We start from the raw sequence: 7,649 nt of genomic DNA on the forward strand, positions 1-7,649 counted from the left end.
GACATTAACTCGGCTCATCTGGATGCCCTCACAGAGAGACACTGTGGAGCGCAAGCAAGCCTGCGCTTCTCAGTGTCTGCGGGATGACAGGCTGGATGGCAGCTTTCTGCTGCGGTCCAGCCTGTCATCTCGATGTAGCAGAGCTGAAGCTGTCGTGGGATCCATGGAAAGGTAAGGATGATGTTGCTTTATTATTTTTCTTTTATTTCAGGAGATCGTTGGCTTCAGCTGGAATGGGCGTGATGGTAAGTATGGTTTAATTTAGAACAATAAAGAATTGTGTGTTTATTTCAATTAAAGGACTTTTTTCTGGGTGTTGTGTTTTTTTTAAATACTTTACTAGAAATTCATGGTGGTCATGTCTAATATTGGCGTGACCCCATGAATTTCGGGCTTAGGGCCAGCTGATAATGCCAAGCTGGCCCTAACCCCTTTATTACCCAGTGAGCCACCGCATCAGGGCCCTGGATGAGTTGGGTACAGCGCCAGAAGATGGCGCTTCTATGAACGCGCCATTTTCCGGGGTGGCTGCGGACTGCAATTTGCAGCGGGGGTGGCCCAGAAAGCTTGGGCCTCCCTGCGCTGCGGATTCCAGCCCCCAGCTGCCTAGTTGTACCTGGCTGGACACAAAAACAGGGCGAAGCCCCACGTCAATTTTCTTTAAATTATTTCATGAAATAATTAAGAAAAAAAGGGCTTCCCTATATTGTTGTGTCCGGCCAGGTACAAATAGGCAGCTGGTGGTTGGGGGCAGCCCGTTCCTGCCTGCTGTACCTGGCTGGACACAAATATAGTGCGAAGCCCCACGTCAATTTTTTTTTAATTATTTCATGAATTTCCTGAAATAATTTAAAAAAATTGAAGTGGGGCTTCGCACTATATTTGTGTCCAGCCAGGTACAGCAGGCAGGAACGGGCTGCCCCCAACCACCAGCTGCCTATTTGTACCTGGCAGGACACAACAATATAGAGAAGGCCTTTTTTTCTTAATTATTTCATGAATTTCATGAAATAATTAAAAAAAATTGAAGTGGGGCTTCGCACTATATTTGTGTCCAGCCAGGTACAGCAGGCAGGAACGGGCTGCCCCCAACCACCAGCTTCCTATTTGTACCTGGCCGACACAACAATATAGGGAAGGCCTTTTTTTCTTAATTATTTCATGAATTTCATGAAATAATTAAAAAAAAAATACGTGGGGCTTCGCCCTATTTTTGTGTCCAGCCAGGTACAACTAGGCAGCTGGGGGCTGGAATCTGCAGCGCAGGGAGGCCCAAGCTTTCTGGGCCCCCCCCCCGCTACAAATTGCAGTCCGCAGCCACCCCGGAAAATGGCGCGTTCATAGAAGAGCCATCTTCTGGCGCTGTACCCAACTCATCCAGGGCCCTGGGACGGTGGCTCACTGGGTAATAAAGGGGTTAGGGCCAGCTTGGTATTATCAGCTGGCCCCAAGCCCAAAATTCATGGGGTCACGCCAGTATTAGACATGACCGCCATGAATTTCTTGTAAAGTATTTAAAAAAAACACAACACCCAGAATAAAGTCCTTTAATTGAAATAAAGACACAATTCTTTATTGTTCTAAATTAAACCATACTTACCATCACACCCATTCCAGCTGAAGCCAACGATCTCCTGCAATAAAAGAAAAATAATAAACCAACCTCATCCTTACCTTTCCATGGTTCCCACGACAGCTTCAGCTCTGCTACATCGAGATGACTGGCTGGACCGCAGCAGAACGCTGCCATCCAGTCTGTCATCCCGCAGACACTGAGAAGCGCAGGCATGCTTGCGCTCCTCACTGTCTCGCTGTGACGGCATCCAGATGAGCCGAGGTCATGTCCAATGAACTCGGCTCACCTCATGCACGTCACTGACAGCGTGGGAAAATTCTCACGCTGAAGTGCTGAGTGCAGGAGAATTCTCCCACGCTGTCAGTGATGTGCATGAGGTGAGCTCATGTCCAATGAACTCAGCTCACCTCCTGCACGTCACTGACAGCGTGGGAAAATTCTCCTGCACTCAGCGCTTCAGCGTGAGAATTTTCCCACGCTGTCAGTGACGTGCATGAGGTGAGCCGAGTTCATTGGACATGAACTCGGCTCATCTGGATGTCGTCACAGAGAGACGCTGAGCAGCGCAAGCAAGCCTGCGCTTCTCAGTGTCTGCGGGATGACAGGCTGGATGGCAGCGTTCTGCTGCGGTCCAGCCTGTCATCTCGATGTAGCAGAGCTGAAGCTGTCGTAGGAACCATGGAAAGGTAAGGATGAGGTTGCTTTATTATTTTTCTTTTATTGCAGGAGATCGTTGGCTTCAGCTGGAATGGGCGTGACGGTAAGTATGGTTTAATTTAGAACAATAAAGGATTGTGTCTTTATTTCAATTAAAGGACTTTATTCTGGGTGTTTGTGTTTTTTTTAACTTTGACTATGGGGTTAGTAATGGGGGTGTCTTATAGACGCCTCTCCATTACTAACCTGGGCTTGATGTCAGCTGGCATTATAAGCTGACATCAACCCCAGCCCTATTACCCCACTGCCACCGCTACAGGGCAGTGGGAAGAGCGAGGCTAAGTGCCAGAATTGGCGCATCCTATGGATGCGCCATTTCTGGGGCGGCTGACGGCTGGTGTTTCTAGCCTGGGAGGGGGCCAATATTCATGGCACCCTTCCTGAGCTATTAATATCAGCCCCCAGCTGTCTGCCTAGCCTTTGCTAGCTATTAAAATAGGGGGGACCCCACGTCATTTTTTTGGGGGGGTCCCCCATTTTAATAGCTAGTAAAGGCTATGTATTCAGCTGGGGGCTGATATTAGTAGCCTGGGAAGCTCCGTGGGTATTACCCCCTTCCGAGGCTTCAAACATCTGCCCCAGCCGTCTGCTTAACCTCCGCTAGAGACTAAAATTATGGGGGATCCCACGCCAATTTTTATTTTAATAATCCTTTATTTTAACACTAAATGACAAGTACAGTAACCAACACTGTCACTGTACTTATTATAAATGTGACTGACATGTTTCTATCTATCTAATCTATGTGTGATGCTCTATCTTTCTGTTCTAAATTGTCGGGTACCGCTGCTGAATTGCCGGCCGGCTTTTTTAAAGAGACAGTGCATGAAAACACTATTATTTTTTTAAATAAATCCTTTACACTAAATGACAAGTACAGTAAGCAACACTGTCACTGTACTTATTATATATGTGACTGACATGTTTCTATCTATCTAATCTATGTGTGAAGCTCTATTCTTTCTGTTCTAAATTGTCGGGTACAGATGCTGAATTGCCGGCCGGCTTTTTTAAAGAGACGGTGCATGAAAACACTAATATTTTTTTTAATAAATCCTTTACACTAAATGACAAGTGCAGTAACCAACACTGTCACTGTACTTCATATATATGTGACTGACATGTTTCTATCTATCTAATCTATGTGTGATGCTCTATTCCTTCTTGTCTAAATTGTCGGGTACCGGTGTATGCCGCTGCTGAATTTGCCGGCCGGCTTTTTTAAAGAGAGGGTCTTCTGAGCAGTTTGTCAGCTTTTGGACACCTTTGCAGGTGTTTTCTATGTGTTTCTATGTGTTTTTGTTTGCCTGCCATTGGTTTTAACGGTGTTCGACGGTGTTCTAAGGTGTTCGACGAACAGTTCAACGAACAGTTCCTCGAACATCCCGGTGTTCGACGAACCGAACCGAACCCGAACACTACGGGGGTGGCTCAACACTAATTACCACGCACATCCGTCCAAACTCTCTCCAAATCACCGGAAAAATTCTCCTCCTCAGGCACGGTAGATCCCAACTTGGAGAACGACCCAAACGACGGATGTCTCCCAGAACAACAAAAAAAAGGCGAACAACCAGCAGAAGAAGATGTATGATTGTTCAAAGCAAATTCAGCAAGTGGCAGAAACTCAGACCACCCCTCTTGATTGTCTGCCACAAAACAACGCAAGAACTGCTCAACATCCTGGTTTTTCCTTTCTGTCTGGCCATTAGATTCAGGATGATATCCGGACGAGAACGACAGATGAACTCCCAACCTGTCACAAAAGGCACGCCAAAAACGAGCCACGAACTGAGGACCCCTATCAGAAACAATGTCAGTAGGAACGCCATGAAGTCTGACAATTTCCTTGACAAAGGCCTTAGCGAGAGTTTTAGCGCAGGGCAGTTTGACGAAGGGAACCAAGTGACACATCTTGCTAAAACGGTCCACGACCACCCAGATGACAGTAAAACCCTCAGAGGGGGGAAGGTCAGTTATAAAGTCCATAGCCAAATGTGTCCAAGGAGCATTAGGAACCTCCAAAGGACAAAGCAACCCCGCAGCAGGAGTATGTGAGGACTTAGATCTAGCACATATAGTACATTGACGCACCCACTTAATGACTTCCTTCTGCCATCCAGGCTACCAAAAACTGCGACCCACCAGTCTCTTGGTCTCAGAGATTCCGGGATGACCTGCCAACCGAGATTCGTGACACTCAATAAACAAATCTCTCCTAAAGGTCCCAGGCACAAACAACCTCCCATGAGGAGTGTTAGATGGGGCATTCTCCTGTGCTTTAAGAATCTCATCTTCCAAAACGGAGTCCAAAGCAGCTATCACAACACCTTCTTGTAAAATGTTCTCCTCTTTCTCAGCACCGACTATGGGAGAAAAACTGCGAGACAAGGCATCCGCCTTAACATTCTTAGTACCAGGGATGTAAGTAACGGAGAAATTAAACCGCGAGAAAAACAGTGCCCACCTAGCCTGACGGGCATTCAGGCGCTTGGCAGCATCAAGATATATCAGATTTTTATGATCCGTAAGAACCTGAACGGGAAATTCCGCACCTTCCAAGAAGTGGCGCCAGTGTTCAAATGCGAGTTTAATAGCCAATAATTCCCGATTACCAATATCGTAATTCAGTTCAGTCTCCGAAAAATTTTTTGAAAAAAAGGCACAGGGATGTAATCCATCCCCGTTATCCTGAGACAATACTGCGCCAACCCCCACCGAAGAAGCATCAACCTCAACCAAAAACGGCTTAGTCACATCAGGCTGCATAAGGATGGGAGCAGAGGTGAACCTCTCCTTGAGATACACAAAAGCTTCAATGGCCTCAGAAGACCACTGAACCGCATCAGCACCTTTCCTGGTGAGATCGGTCAGAGGTTTGACAATACTAGAAAAATTTTTTATGAATTTTCTGTAATAATTGGCGAAACCTAAAAACCTCTGTATCGATTTCAAACCAATAGGCCTAGGCCATTCCTGTACAGCTTGAACTTTAACCGGGTCCATCTCAAAACCTTCGCTGGAGATAATGTAACCCAAAAAACTAATTCTCTGTACAGCGAACTCACATTTCTCCAGCTTAGCAAAAAGCGAATTGTCCATTAACAATTGTAATACCTCACGTACGCTCCGCCAATGAGACTCCAGATCCGGCGAATAAATCAAAATGTCATCCAAATACACAACCACATTTTTGCCGATCAAAGGTCTAAGAATGTCATTAATAAGATTCTGAAAAAATGCAGGAGCATTAGTAAGACCAAAAGGCATAACCAGATTCTCAAAATGACCCACAGGAGTGTTAAAAGCAGTCTTCCATTCGTCACCCTCCTTCATGCGCAACAGATTGTATGCCCCCTTAAGGTCAATTTTAGAGAACCACTTGGCCCCCATTAACTGGTTAAACAGATCAGGAATCAATGGCAGTGGGTAAGGATTGCGTACAGTAATTTTGTTAATTTCACGAAAATCCAGACAAGGACGTAAACCGCCGTCCTTTTTTTTTACAAAAAAAAATCCAACCGCCACAGGAGACTTAGAGGGCCTAATGTGACCGGCGGCCAAACTTGTCTGTATGTATTCATCCAAAGCCTTCCTCTCAGGAATAGTAAGGTTAAATAAACGACTTTTAGGAAGAGTCGCTCCGGGGACAAATTCAATAGAACAATCATAGTCTCTATGGGGAGGCAAAACCTGCGATTCCTTCTCAGAAAAAACTCTCCAAAAATCCTGAATAGGAACAGGCAATTCTCCCCTATCCAAAGCTGCAATACGCCCGTTACAACACTTGTCATAACATTTATGGCTCCAGGATTTAATTTCATTGGTAGACCAATCCAGTACAGGATTGTGAAATTTTAACCAGGGCAATCCCAATATTACTGGAGAAGGCAAGTTATTCAAAACTACCAAATCCAATTTCTCATGGTGAACACCATTAATAGTGAGAGGAAATTCACAGACCTTGAGAGTAATATTCTTCAAAGGGGAACCATCCACAGAAACCACAGCAATGGGGGATGATAAAGGTTCGGGTTTTAAATTGAGTCTTTCCAAGAATCCCCCATTAATTACATTCAGAGTAGATCCACAATCAACAAACACCCGAAATTCCATTAATTTTTCCTGAGCAATCGTGGAAGCAGCTAAAAATACACCCTTGGAATTTAATCAGGCAATACGAGCATGACTGACCATTTTTTTTTCTTTCTTCATACGAAGCTCACAGCCTTTAATCAAATGACCAGATTTTCCGCAATAGAAACACAAGCCTTCAGAAAATCGACGGTCTTTTTCTTGAGAGCGAGGTGCCACCGATCCAATCTCCATCGATTCACCACTGTTAGTACACACATTCTCATAACCAGAAACTGACATAGCAGAGGATTTGCTCTCATTAACTCTTGCACGCAGTCTCCTATCCACCCGTATAGCTAATTGCATAGCCTGTTGCAAATCTTCAGGTGTAGGATAAGCAATTAGCAGGTCTTTAACCCTTTCATTGAGCCCAGCAAGAAATAGACTTTTCAGAGCAGAATCGTTCCACCCTGTTTGAGTAGACCAACGACGGAAATGAGTACAATATTTTTCCACATTACCTGATCCCTGTCTCAAACGTCTTAACTCAGTCTCAGCTGATGCGACACGGTCAGGATCATCATATAATAGTCCCAAAGCAGAAAAAAAACTATCCACTGATCTGAAGCATGTATCACTAGGTTGCAAAGAAAAGGCCCACTCCTGAGGCTCTTTGCGCAAAAGTGACATTATGAACCCTATGCGCTGGGATTCATCCCCAGAGGACTTGGGTCTCAAACGAAAATACAATAAGCAAGCATTTTTAAATGAAAAAAATTCTCGGTGTTCACCAAAAAATAAATCCGGCAAACATACCTTAGGCTCCAAGAAATGTGCTCCAGGACAGTTACTCACGTGCTGACGGAGCTCGGCCACCTCCAGAGAGAGTCCCTGCAGGCGATGAGCCAAATCCTGAACCGACACCATGATGGAACAGAAAAATCTTTCCTTAGAGAATTTGCAGGCTGGACTTACTGTTATGTTCTGCTACCAGAGCTAAGGAAAGAGAGGAGATCTGTCCCTACGATAGAACTCAGCTGAATCCCTACGATGTAACAGGGAACCTGATCCTGCGATCAGACCTGCTAAAGTCCTAAGCTAGTCTGTACGGAGACCTATAGATGTGGGGAAGGAATCCCTACAAGTACTAAGGACTGGGAGGAAAATGGGACACCTCCTAACAGAAATAGTAGCAGACAGACAAACAAACAAAATATATAGAACAAAGAGGTCCGTAGACCAAGCAAACTAACAGAGTTAGATACAGAGCACAGGCTAG

This window comes from Phyllobates terribilis, unplaced genomic scaffold (assembly GCF_046119375.1).
Source record: "Phyllobates terribilis strain yellow unplaced genomic scaffold, ASM4611937v1 Scaffold_5__5_contigs__length_657084704, whole genome shotgun sequence".
Taxonomy (NCBI): domain Eukaryota; kingdom Metazoa; phylum Chordata; class Amphibia; order Anura; family Dendrobatidae; genus Phyllobates; species Phyllobates terribilis.